The 12815-nt window shown below is 38.3% G+C and overlaps 1 non-coding gene across 1 annotated transcript; it reads right to left on the reverse strand.

The window, feature by feature from the left end:
* Positions 1-1293: 1293 nt before the first annotated feature.
* On the reverse strand, positions 1294-1360 carry TRNAT-AGU (transfer RNA threonine (anticodon AGU)). The gene has a single exon. It is a non-coding gene; the product is annotated as a tRNA-Thr (tRNA).
* Positions 1361-12815: the final 11455 nt, after the last annotated feature.

Here is a 12815-nt window from a genome sequence, read left to right on the forward strand (position 1 = left end):
TGTATTAGCACTGGCGCCCAGCACCAGGAGGTCATTCGACCGGGCCACTGCTCAGTTTTGCTCTTTTAGGAAGCAGGTAGTGTTACTGTACCTCTGGCCCACCACCGTTGCTCATCTGATTCAGTTCTATGTTAATTTGAAAGGTAAGGGTCTGGCTGTGAAATCCAGTCATTCCCAGCTGGCTGCATTGGCCTTTAACAGCAAGATATGTGGGATCTCTGAGGCCACAGAGGACTTCAGACTGAGAAAAAATGTTGGAGGGATGGTGTGGGAACAAGGTCCCCGATTTGACACAAGGAAGCTCATTTCTCCAGTGGTCCTCAGTGGTTTATGCCGAGTGTGGCCAGAGATATGCTCCACTAGTTATGAGGTCACATTATTTCATGCGGCCACACTGGCTGCATTTTTCGGTGTCCTCAAAGTTAGGGAGTTGGTTGCACAGTTGCGCAGGGACCAATTGGGTCATGCCTTGCAGGATGACAACCTAAAATTTATTGGGGATCAGGTCGCTGTTACTATACGGTGATCCAAGAATGCCCAGCGACCAATGAGGCACAGTCCTTACCCTGGGCTCCTTTTCAGAGCAGGATTTGTGCGCAGTCCTTGCCCTGCAGCAGTCCCCATTTGGGGACTCAGAAGGGGGTGCAGCAATGGGCTAAAAGAAGCCCCGCTCCAAACAGTTCAGTTCCTTTTGCTCTCGGCCCACCCACCCGCCCAGCAGTAGTGCAGGCTTAGTCAGTTGCCTGTTTTAAGGGGCAAGGTAGGAATTTTTTCACCCTCAATTGATTGGACCTGATTAAGATGTTTTTTGCCTACCTTGCACTACCTAGCTGTGAGTGGAATTAGTTTAAGGGGTGTTGTTGTTAATTGGTCACTTGGCAGGAGGGAGTTAGGCTATTAGCAAATGGTGAGCACCCATGCTGCAGCCCTGTTTTGGGGTAGGTGGCAGGCTGGAGCAGCAACAGGGCTGTATGGCTCTCTGCTATGAATGCTGGCCACACAGGGCCCTCCCCTTGTTGGGCTCCTTTGGTGCCCGTCTGCAGGGGACGAGCAACCCAGGCATGCCAGCCTGGCTTTAGCCATCGTTAATGGCTCTTTCTGGGGGCTCGGAGCTCGCCTGTTACAGGACAAGGAAGGGTATGGGTTACCTTTACATTTGAACATATGAAGCTGCCTTCTACTGAATCAGACCCTGGGTCCATCAAAGTCAGTATTGTCTACTCAGACTGGCAGTGGCTCTCCAGGGTCTCAAGCTGAGTTTTTTCATGCCTATTTGCCTGAACCCTTTTTAGTTGGAGATGCCAGGGATTGAACCTGGGACCTTCTGCTTACTAAGCAGATGCTCTACCACTGAGCCACCGTCCCTCCTTTGACTTGTCCTGTTAGTTATAGTGCCCCATGCCAGTTTAACTGTTTATTAAAGTGGCCCTGTTTTATACCCAAACTCCTGTGTATGACTTCTTATTTCTGACTGGGGGGGTCAAACAGAAACTCTTACAGACAAGAGCTCTGTCCAAACAACCAGCTCTGTCTCAGAATGACCAGTCTGCAGTTTAATTCAGACTTCTCAGTCTGATCTCCATTGGAACTAAACTGGAACTGAGGAGATTCCTCTCTCCCTGACTCCTTTAAATTGTTACATTGGTTACCATGGAGGTGGTTTGTTACTACCTCAACCAGCTCTTTATTGGGGAATATTAATATTTCTTAGATCAAAATGCCAAACCTACAAGAGGTGAGGTGAAGCAGGATCTCTGTCAATGTTTACGGAGATAGACCACTGAAAATCCTTTGGTTAAGTTAATGGATTTTATTTTAGGAAATGATTTTCAAATACTTACATCCCATTCAAATAATTTTCAAGTATAGAAGAAGAATTACAGAGGTTAGCTGAATAAGTGTGGGTGGGGGGTATACAATACTTAGTTCTTGCAGAGTAGACTGATCAGAGAAGGCCAGAGACCTCTGATGAGAGATTTTCTCCTGAGAAGAGGGGGGTGAAGACAGGAAGGGATGGGAGGAGGGGAGGATGGAAAGATATACAGAGGATGCTAGGAAGCTACTCTTGACAGGTAGGGTGGCCTGTTTTCTAGGGTGAATTACATCACATCAAGAGGTCCAATTGTCCAATGTGAAAACAAAGTGTCATATGCAAACATCCAATGAGTGAGCATGGTGTCAAACGTGCAAATATCCAATGAAAGCAAGGTGTCATGCACCCAAACCCCCAAAAGAGGAATCTTAAATACATTGCCAATGGGTTTATGGCCCTGTTTTTGCCGATGCTGGTTCCTCTGAAGTTCACCAAAGGTGATAGATTTCTTTCTACATGTCAGGATGGATAGCCATTCATCAAGTGTTCAGGAGATTGTTTAACTCTGATAGCCTTTGAAAGAGGTTACCACAAGGGGTGAAGGAATTTTTACAGCTTTGCCCACTATGTCCCTCTCTGGGCCTGGAGTTGTTCATTTCCAGGATCAGAAAATGGATGCTCTTTAGCCTTTCAGCACAGCCAAGATGTCTGCCAAGCCTATGAACAAGACTTGATATCCTTCCAGCCTGCCTAGGGCCAAGATTGAACCAGATTTGCCCCTCTTATGAGGAAAAGAGACCATTCCAGTTCAGTTGGGCATTGCTGTGTAATATCCATATTCTAGAATATCCATATTCTTACATTGCAATATCACATTCCAGGGGTGCATTGTTTGGGGTTCAGTCCAGGGGTGTCTTTCAGGGTTTCAGGTTAGCCAATCACAGTGAGTGACTACAGCTGTCACTCATGCAGACTGCTTTCCAGTCCATCACAGAAGCTTATAATTAGTAACTATATAGTACAAGTGGGAACCCATAAGGACTTGCAGGATGAATTCCCCTCTCTCCCTTCCTTGAAAGCCCCCATAGCTTCTCCGTCTTTTCAGCTTCCTCTCTTTCCCATTCACCAGCCATTCTACCTTTATCTTCTTCTCATCTTCATTCTTCCACTTTATTCTACCCCAAAAACCTCTTCCAAGGAAAACTATGGTCGAGTTGCATAGTGCCAGTTACCAAGACAGGCCCAGCTGCATATTGCAAAACTTGCAAGGACTTGCAAAGGGCAACCATTTTCTCCTGTCTCAGCTTCCCACAGTGGTCATCTTTCCCTACACCTGACAACTTCCATATTCTCAACTTGCTCTGCTTCCTTCTGTTTCTCCTATCCATTATCTGCCCTCCATCTTCTGCTATATTTATTATTTATTCACTTCATTTGTAGCTCACCTTTCTCCATAATGGGGAATTCAAAACACTTTACTTCAATCTCCTCCCCTCCATTTTACTGTCAGAATGCTTTTGGGAAATGACAAAAAGATACTCTCCATGTTACAAACGATATCAAAATATAATTACAATACTTTCCATTCACAATATAGTATTACAATGTAAATTTCAGTAACAAATTCAGTGACAAATACCATCCAAAGCACATGACTTCACTACTGTCCATAAGATGATATCTTATGGACAGTATTTCAATGCTGAAAGATGGAGAAAGAACAGTAGCATTCTAGTAATGAAATAAATTAGAGAAAGCCTGGAAAACAGTGTATAGTAAAGAAATAAGGCACCATTCAAAATTAATGATGACCCCAGAGGAAGGATCATAAGAATCCAAAATGAGAACAGACCAGTTTTGCATTGTCGGACTGTATTATTTGGAAAGAACCTGATATCATCTTATGGACAGTAGTGAAGTTGTGTGCTTTGGATGGTATTTGTCACTGAATTTGTTAGTAAACACAATTTTATTGATAACATATGGTAACCATATCCATTAATACCTTCCTTTTATCTATCCCATATGCTATTTTCTAATCCCCCTCCCCCTGTTACTTGATTCCCACCGAAGTTATACACTTAAAATACTAACATTTAAAGGTACCCTTAAACCATAGCCGCCTTGAGCCTGCTTCGGCGGGGAGGGCGGGATACAAATAAAAGTTTATTATTATTATTATTATTATTATTATTATTATTATTATTATTATTATTATTATTATTATTATTATGAACCTATATTCATATTCTACTTTTTTTCTAGTACTTGATCATTATTAAAACATTGTCCAATATCCTTTTATATTCCATTCTTCCTCTACATAACATCTAAACTTTTTCCACTCCTTTTCATACACTTCCAAATCATAGCCTCTTAAGATTCTTGTTAGTTTGTCCATCTCACTCCATGTTATAACTTTTACAATCCAATCCCATTTTTCTGGTATTTTTTCTTGCTTCCATAACTGCGCATACAACGTCCTAGCCGCTGAAAGCAAGTACCAGATCAAAGTTCTATCTTCTTTTGGAAATTTTTCCATTTGTAATCCCAATGAAAAAGTCTCTGCTACTTTCTTGAATTCATATCCCAAGATCTTTGAAATTTCTTGTTGAATCATCTGCCAATACTTTTTCGCTCTTTCACAAGTCCACCACACATGGTAAAAAGAGCCTTCATGTCTTCTACATTTCCAACATCTGTTTGGCATCTTTTTATTGATCTTTGCCAATTTTTTAGGAGTCATATACCACCTATACATCATCTTAAAACAATTTTCTTTTATACTTTGACATGTTGATAATTTCATAGAGTTCTTCCAAAGATACTCCCATGTATCCATCTGTATTTCTTTATTTACATTAATCGCCTACTTAATCATTTGAGATTTTACTACCTCATCTTCCATAGACCATTTTAACAGTAATTTATATATTTTTGAATTTATTTTTTCATTATCTCCAAGCAGAACTTTTTCCATTTCTGTTTGCTCACGTCTTATTCCTTCAGTTTTGATATCATTCTCCACCAGGCTTTTTATTTGTTGCATTTGAAACCAATCATATTTTTTATTCAACTCCTCAGCAGTTTTCAATTCTATTTTGCCACTTTGTATTTTTAGTAATTGATTGTATGACAATCCTCTCTCTTCACTGGTTTCAGCTGTTATTTTTATTACTTCTGCTGGCACTATCCATAATGGCTTTCTCTCATCACCATATTGCTTGTACTTCATCCATGTATTTAACAAATTATTTCTAATATAATGGTGAGGGAAAAAAAAACATCCCTCTTTTTCTTCTCATAGTACATATAAGCATGCCAGCCAAATTTATTTCCATGAGCTTCCAACATTAAAAGTTTTTTATTCAACAGCGTCATCCAGTCTTTTATCCATACTAAGCAAACTGCATCATGATATAGTCTTAAATCTAGTAGCTGGAATCCTCCTCTCTCTTTAGCATCTGTTAAAATTTTCATTTTAATCCTTGGTTTCTTCCCAGCCCATACAAATTCTGATATCTTCCTTTGCCATTTATTATATTGTTTGCTGTCTTTCACAATTGGAATGGTTTGAAACAAATACATTATTCTCGTCAGAATATTCATATTAATTGCAGCTATTCTGCCCAGCAATGACAGATTAAGTTTATTCCATTTCACCATATCTTCATCCATTTTATGCCATAACTTTTCATAGTTACTTTTGAACAAATCAATATTCCTCATTGTTATCTCCAAGCCCAAATACTTTACTTTAGAAGTAACTTCACATCCCGTCAGTCTCTGCAATTCCTTTTGCTTATTTACTTGCATGTTTTTACATAAAAATTTTGATTTTTCTTTATTAACATAAAGTCCCACCAACTCTCCATTTTCTTGTATCTTGGCTAAAAGCAAAAGTATTACTTGTATAGGATTTTCAGTTATAAACATTATATCATCAGCAAACACAGCTTTGCTCGCTGTTCCATATATATTGCTTTTATCATTCTTATGAAGTGTTCTCCAAGTTCTATCTTTTCCGTTACTGCAAACATAAAGTCCAGTTCAAATTATCAAAGGCTTTCTCTGCATCCACAAATAATAATGTGACTTCTTTTTCTGGATGTTTTTCATAATATTCTACAATATTTACAGCTCTTCTTATATTGTCTCTTATTTGCCTTTTAGGGAGAAATCCTGCTTGATCTTCCTTTATGAAATTAATCAAATATTGTTTAAGTCGTTCTGCAAAGATTCTTGTGTATATTTTATAATCATTATTTAATAAAGAAATTGGTCTGTAGTTCTGTACGTTCGTAACATCTCTATCTTCCTTGGGGATCAACAAAATTACAGCTTCTTTCCAAGTGTTTGGTATTTTTCCTTTTACTCTCATCATATTCATCAATTTTTGCAGTTTTGGTACTAATTCTTCTTTAAAGGTTTTGAAAAATTTAGCTGTATATCCATCTGGCCCAGGTGCCTTTCCCATTTTCATTGCATCAATTGCTGCTTATATTTCAATTTTTTCAATTGGATCATTCAAAATTTTCTTCATATATTCAGTTAAGGGTGCTATTTTAATATTTTGCAAATACGCTTCAATCTTTTCTTTTTTTTATCTTCACACCCTTAAATAAATTAGCATAATACTTTAAAATTTTCTTTTTATTGCTTCTTGATCTACTATCTTTCTTCCATCAGCCACAATTTTATTAATAATTTTACTTTCTCTTTTTCATCAATTGCCAGGCTAAATACTTTCCAAGTTTATTCGCACCCTCAAAAGATTTCTGTTGCAGTTTTTTCAAATTCCATTCTACTTCTTTATTCAACAAATGTCTCATTTGGGTTTGTAATAGAGACGGTGTCTCAGTGGTAGAGCATCTGCTTGGGAAGCAGAAGGTCCCAGGTTCAATCCCTGGCATCTCCAAAAAAAGGTCCAGGCAAATAGGTGTGAAAAACCTCAGCCTGAGACCCTGGAGAGCTGCTGCCAGTCTGAGAAGATAATACTGACTTTGATGGACCAAAGGTCTGATTCAGTATAAGGCAGCTTCATATGTTCAATATTTTAATTTCCCTTATAATTTTCTTTTTCCCTGGTCTTTTTCTCAGTTCCCCTTCTTTTTTCTTTATCTCATTTTGAATGTCCAATCTGTTTTTCTTTCACTCTTTTATCCTTATTGTTTAATGTAATCAATATTCCTCTCATTACAGCTTTGTAAGCGTCCCATACCATCTGGAACTCTATATCATCTTTGTCATTTATTTGGAAAAAAGCTTTTGTTGCATTTTCTAAAAATGTTACAATTTCTTTATCTTGTAGCAAATCTTCATTTATTCTCCATCTTCTTGTTTTTCTTTGCACTTTTGTAGCCCATAATATTGGATTATAATCCACACTTATCTTTGGAAGAATCTCTACTTTTTTAGTTATGAGGCCCAAATCCTTAGTACCCCATAACATGTCAATTCTGGAAGATTATGCCTTGCTGGAAAAAAAAATATAGTCTCCTACTTCAGGGTTAAATTTTCTCTAAATATCTTCCAAATTTTCTTGTTTAACCAGTTCAAAAATGATTTTGGCAATTTTCCTTCCTTATTATTATTATTTTTTGGCCAGATCTATCTATTTTATTCTGTATTGTTCCATTAAAATCTCCCATCATCAAGATCTGGTCATAGGCTACTTCATCCAACTGTCTGATAATGTCTTTTAAAAAAGCATCTTTTGCACCCTTTGGTGCATACAGTCCTAATTACAACATTTTTTCCCATTAATCATTATCTCTACTGCTATATATCTTCCATCTTTATCTTTAAACACAAATTTTGGCTCTAATTGTTGATAAATATAAAAAACCACACCCCTTTTCTTTTGTTCAGCCAATAAAAAAAATCCAGTCCTAATTGTTTATTCCATAAAAATTTGTAATCCTTTCGTTGTATATGAACTTCCTGTAAACAAATTATGTTACAATTTTGTTTTTTAATCCAATGAAATGTTGCTTTTCTTTTTTGTGGTGAATTTAGTCCATTTACATTCTAAGATAATAATTTGTAATCCATCATGGTGCAAAGTCTTTATTTTGTTTGTAAAAACTAGACAACTCATGTGCATTTGTGATTGTAATCCTCCTTCCATGTAGCTCAAAACTCAAGCCTTCAGGTATTATCCATCTATATCTTATTTCATTAGCACGCAATTTCTCTGTCAGTTTCTTGTACATTTTCCTATCATTTATCACTTGTCTTGGCAACTCTTTCATTATTCTAACTCTGTCTTTTGGAAATTTTTATTCAAAATTTTCCCTGCCATGTCTTTTATAACTATATCTCTTGGCAAATTTTTGCTCTTGGCATATGATGAGTTAACTCTACATGTTATCATACATATTTCTAGTCCCTTCAGGATCTTCATCCAAAAAGTCAGCAATTATTTTCACCATATATTCCTTTAAGTCAGTTCCCTCCCCTTCAGGCACTCCTCTCAGACAAACTTGAGTTTCCATCATTCTGCAGTCATGTATTGTCACCTTCTCTTGCAGCTTTAGCAAGGTGGAATCATGTACTTTAACCTTCTCCTCTACATCCTGGACTTTCTCCTTTACATCCTGGACTTTTTTTGTGACCACCACCACGTCATTTTTAAAATCTTCCACTTCCTTTTTAAGATCTCCAATATCTTTTTTAAGTTCTTTTTTACAGGCTGTTAACATCTTGTAACTCCTTTCATTATTCTAGCTTCATCACTTCTAATTGGTCTTGCATTTTTTCCAAAGAGAGAGCTCTTGCCCCTGTTGTTTTTGACTCTGACATCAAAGAAAGCCTACAAAAATTTTAATGTCTCAAAATCAAAATCCAAACAGCAGATTCAATAACTTAGAACTCTGACGTCAAAGAAAGCCTACAAAAATTTTAATGTCTCAAAATCAAAATCCAAACAGCAGATTCAATAACTTAGAACTTGCCCTTTTAGAAAGCCTAATTTCGCTGTTCTACGACCTTCCAGGGCTTAGATATTAATTTTTTAAAGTTTTATTTTTTTCAAAATGGCGATCACAATTTCTCTATAGTAAAAAATCCTAGAGTAGGCCTTCTTGTTTGTCTCTCTTATCTTGTTACTTCCTGCTTTGCTAGGCAGCAAATCCCGTTCTCAATGGTATCCAAATCTCACAGTCTTTGTTAGTCTCACTTCCCTTGTTACTTCCTGCTTTGCTAGGCACCAAGTCTCATCCTCAATGTTATCGAAGTCTCATGATCTTTGACATACTTCCTGTGTTGATTGTAGAGAATGCAGATTTGTGATGCTGATGCTTTCATCGATGACCACAGGTATTTCAAACAAATACTTTCCCCCCAATTTTTAGCATTGTCCTTATTTTAACAAAGTCCAAAGTTCAATCTTTCTTTTCTTTGTCTTCTCCTCTTTCTAGATCACTCCTTCCCACCTTCTAAAATTATTTAGTTTGCCTTAAAAAAGTCCCGGAGCGAAAGATTGTAATCAGTTACCTCTGCACTGATATCCAGCTTAGCTTCGGTCTCTTCAAATATCAGATGTTCATCAGTCCTAAAAGAGCTTAGGACCTTGTCAAGCTTATGCCAATTGAATGGCTCTATAAGCCTCTGTAGATGATAAAAAACGCCACTCTTCTCCGGCGGTCCCTCAAAGCCTCCAAAGAGCCCCCAACAGAGCTCCCTATCAGCCAAGGTTAACCTCCTCTGAGTTTCTGTGTGTATCCTGGATAAATCTAACTGAGAAATGTAGGCAGAAGGCCAAAGGAAGCCTTTTCCTACCCTGAACAGAGGCTTAAGACTGTCCCCATTCAGAGGACCGGTCAGCTCTGCACGATTCCCAAGCCGGAAGCCTCATTTGTCACTGAATTTGTTACTGAAATTTACATTGTAATACTATGTTGTGAATGGAAAGTACTGTAATTATATTTTGATATTGTTTTGTAACACGGAGAGTATCTTTTCTGTCATTTCCTTATTTCCTCTGTGGTCCTGGCATTGTTTGACATCATCATTTGGGGAGAATGCTTTTGGGAGCAGGGGCAGAGTTGCTGTGAAAGCCCTGGGAAAGGGTCCCTCTACCAGACCATCCTAGCTAGGCTTGTCAGGTCTGTGTTCAAAAATACCAGGAGAATTTGGAAGTGGATCTGGGAGAAAGTGGGGTTTGGAGAAGGGAGGGGCCTTAGCATAGTACAGTGCCATAAACTCTTCAAAGCAGTCATTTTCTCCAGGGGAGCTGATCTCTGCCAGCTGGAGATCAGTTGTAAAAGCAGGAGATTTCCAGGCCCGACCTGGAGACTGGCAACCATAATCCTGGCCCTGCTCCAAAGGAGGAAGAGGAGAGGAAGAGGCATTATGTTGACCCTGTTCTCCCTCCCAAAGGAGGGATAGAAAGAAAAGGCATCCTGCTTAACTTACTAGTCAGGTGTTGATTTCCTCACTTCAGGCAGGCTAAGTGCTGAGTTTCTTTAAATGTTGTTAATATGGTTGAAAGCATTATTTCCCCCCAAGATTTGTAAAATTGTGATATTTAAAAAGAATCACCAAAAGAAGTTTGCTATCTTTGTTTTGAGTTGTACTGAGCCGAGTAATGAACAAAGCTTTTGTGCACTTTGAAAGGATTGTAAACCTGGTCATGAACAACAAATAATTTTATTTTATTTATTTATTTATTTATTTATTTAAGATTTATATCCCGCCCTTCCCACAAGTGGCTCAGGGCGGCTATTAATAGGGACACCAAATTCTCTTGACTTTGGACTTTACAGGACCTGATTCCGTCATTCTGTGATATACAGTTTCATTAGAATGAGTAGGATAAGCAAGTATAAAGACAACAATTTGCACTTTATCAAAAATCTGTGAGACCTTCCCCCCTCCAAAGCCATTTGATTCCATCTATACATGTCATCATTTAAAACCAAAGTTTCATTTTGTACCATACTGACATATTCATAAATTTAACAAAAAGCCAATCCACTCCTTCAAACACTGCAATACTGTCTATTTAATTTCAGGCCTGGCCTCATTCCAAGTAAAGCTGCTGACAGGATTTTCAATCTGTTCAGTTTTGTACTTTGAGATTTGTAAGGGTAGAAATGAAATTAAAAATACATTGCTTGATACAGAGTCAGTTTTGTTTTTCCTCTGTTCCTGAAGTAGCAGGCAACCAACAGAGAATTGCGGAAAAATGGAGCAGGGAGCAAGGTACAAACCTCCATGAAAAACCAGCCTCAAAAAAATATTACAAATGATACAAATGTTTATAAATACCCCAAAAATAGAAACAAATCATATAAAGTGAAACTAATAATGAATTAGACAAAGACCACATTCACACTTAAGTCCCTTAATAAGCAAATTAACACCAAGAAGATGAGAAGAGTAGTCCAAGTCGTGGAAAAGGTAGGTTCTTCTAGGGAGTCCAGTGCTCCAAGATGTCTTCACTTTGTTGCTAAGATTTCTGAAGCTCTGCTCTATTGTAAAATGTATGATGGTTTTCCAAAGCTCGTAGAAGCTTGTTAGTGAAACTGGGGATCAAGTACGGCACTGTTGCGTTTCTTGTGCCCTGCTGCACTGGATTATTTTATCTTAAAAATCCGTGAAGATGTCTTGGAGTGCTGGACTCCCTAGAAGAACCTATCTTTGCCACGACTTGAACTACTCTTCTAATCTTCTTGGCGTTAATTCGCATATTAAGGGTCTTGAGTGTGAATGTGGTCTTTGTCTAATTCGTGATTAGTTTCACTTTATATGATATGTTTCTATTTTTGGGGTATTTATAAACATTTGTATCATTTGTAATATTTTTGAGACTGGTTTTTTGCAGAGATTTGTACCTTGTTCCCTGTTCCTGAAGTAGCAGCAGGAATTCAGAAGGAAATGGTAAGGGACAAAGTCTGGGAGCCACTTATCACCATGCAGCTGCCTTGACTGCTGCTGCCTTCTCTGCTGTCACCACAGTAATGACCGGAGAAGCAGAGCAAGGGACAGAGGCTGGTGACTCCAGCTCCATGAAGCTTCCCTGGCATCCCCAACTGCCCTCTCTGCCACCATCACTGCCTAGGTAGCAAATGGAGGTTGTGAAAAATATGGTTCTCTACAGAGTGTAAAATCTCTGGTTCAGACTTAAGCCGCCCTAGGCATTCTTTCCAAGAGAGATAGTTGAAACAACAGTGCTGTGACCTTCAAACTAAATTGCTTGCATCTGCCAAGGGAGGCATACCTGTCTTCCCTGGGTCTCTTAACTGGCAAAACCAAACATCTGAGAAATAGCCCTGTACCTGGGAACAGATGAACTGACTTGCAGTAAAATTTCATCTCTCCTCCCTCTTGCAAATCACATGTCTCAATAGCAAGAAGGGAGAGTCACATCTCCTCTCAGGTTTTTGATTGGCCCATTTAGGTGTGGGGCCTATCAGAATCCTTTCTATAAAGTTAGCTTTTGTCTTACTTTTAGTTCAGCTTTGCTTGCTATCTATCTTGAAATTGCTGTTCCTGTACAGGCTAAGGCCCTGCTTTGTCTCTGAGGACCAGAGCTTTGATACCGAAACTGGTAATCTTTTGGATTACAACTGGTAGCTATTGCACTGTATTAGTTAATCTGGAAAAGTTTAGGATTTATTGTTTTGTCTCCTTCATTGTCTTGTCTATTTTTAATATTTTTGCACTTTAATAAATCAATTATATTTTTAACCTTGTGTGGATTTTTGTCTCCTCAAAAGCCCAAATCCAGTTCTTGGACTCTTGACAACCTACTGTGTAACAATTTAATATAGAAACTCAGACTGCAATCCTAATCCATATTTCTTATTTTTAGGAGATCATTTGATGTTTCATGAACAGTATCAAATAGGGTACCAACCTCCAGATGGGGTGTGGAGATCTCCCAGAATTACAACTGATCTCCAGACCACAGAAATCAGTTTCCCTAGAGAACATGACTGCTTTGGAGGGTGCCCTGTATGACATTATACTCTGCTAAAGTTCCCAAACTCTGTCC

This window comes from Heteronotia binoei, chromosome 3, assembly GCF_032191835.1.
Source record: "Heteronotia binoei isolate CCM8104 ecotype False Entrance Well chromosome 3, APGP_CSIRO_Hbin_v1, whole genome shotgun sequence".
Classification (NCBI taxonomy): domain Eukaryota; kingdom Metazoa; phylum Chordata; class Lepidosauria; order Squamata; family Gekkonidae; genus Heteronotia; species Heteronotia binoei.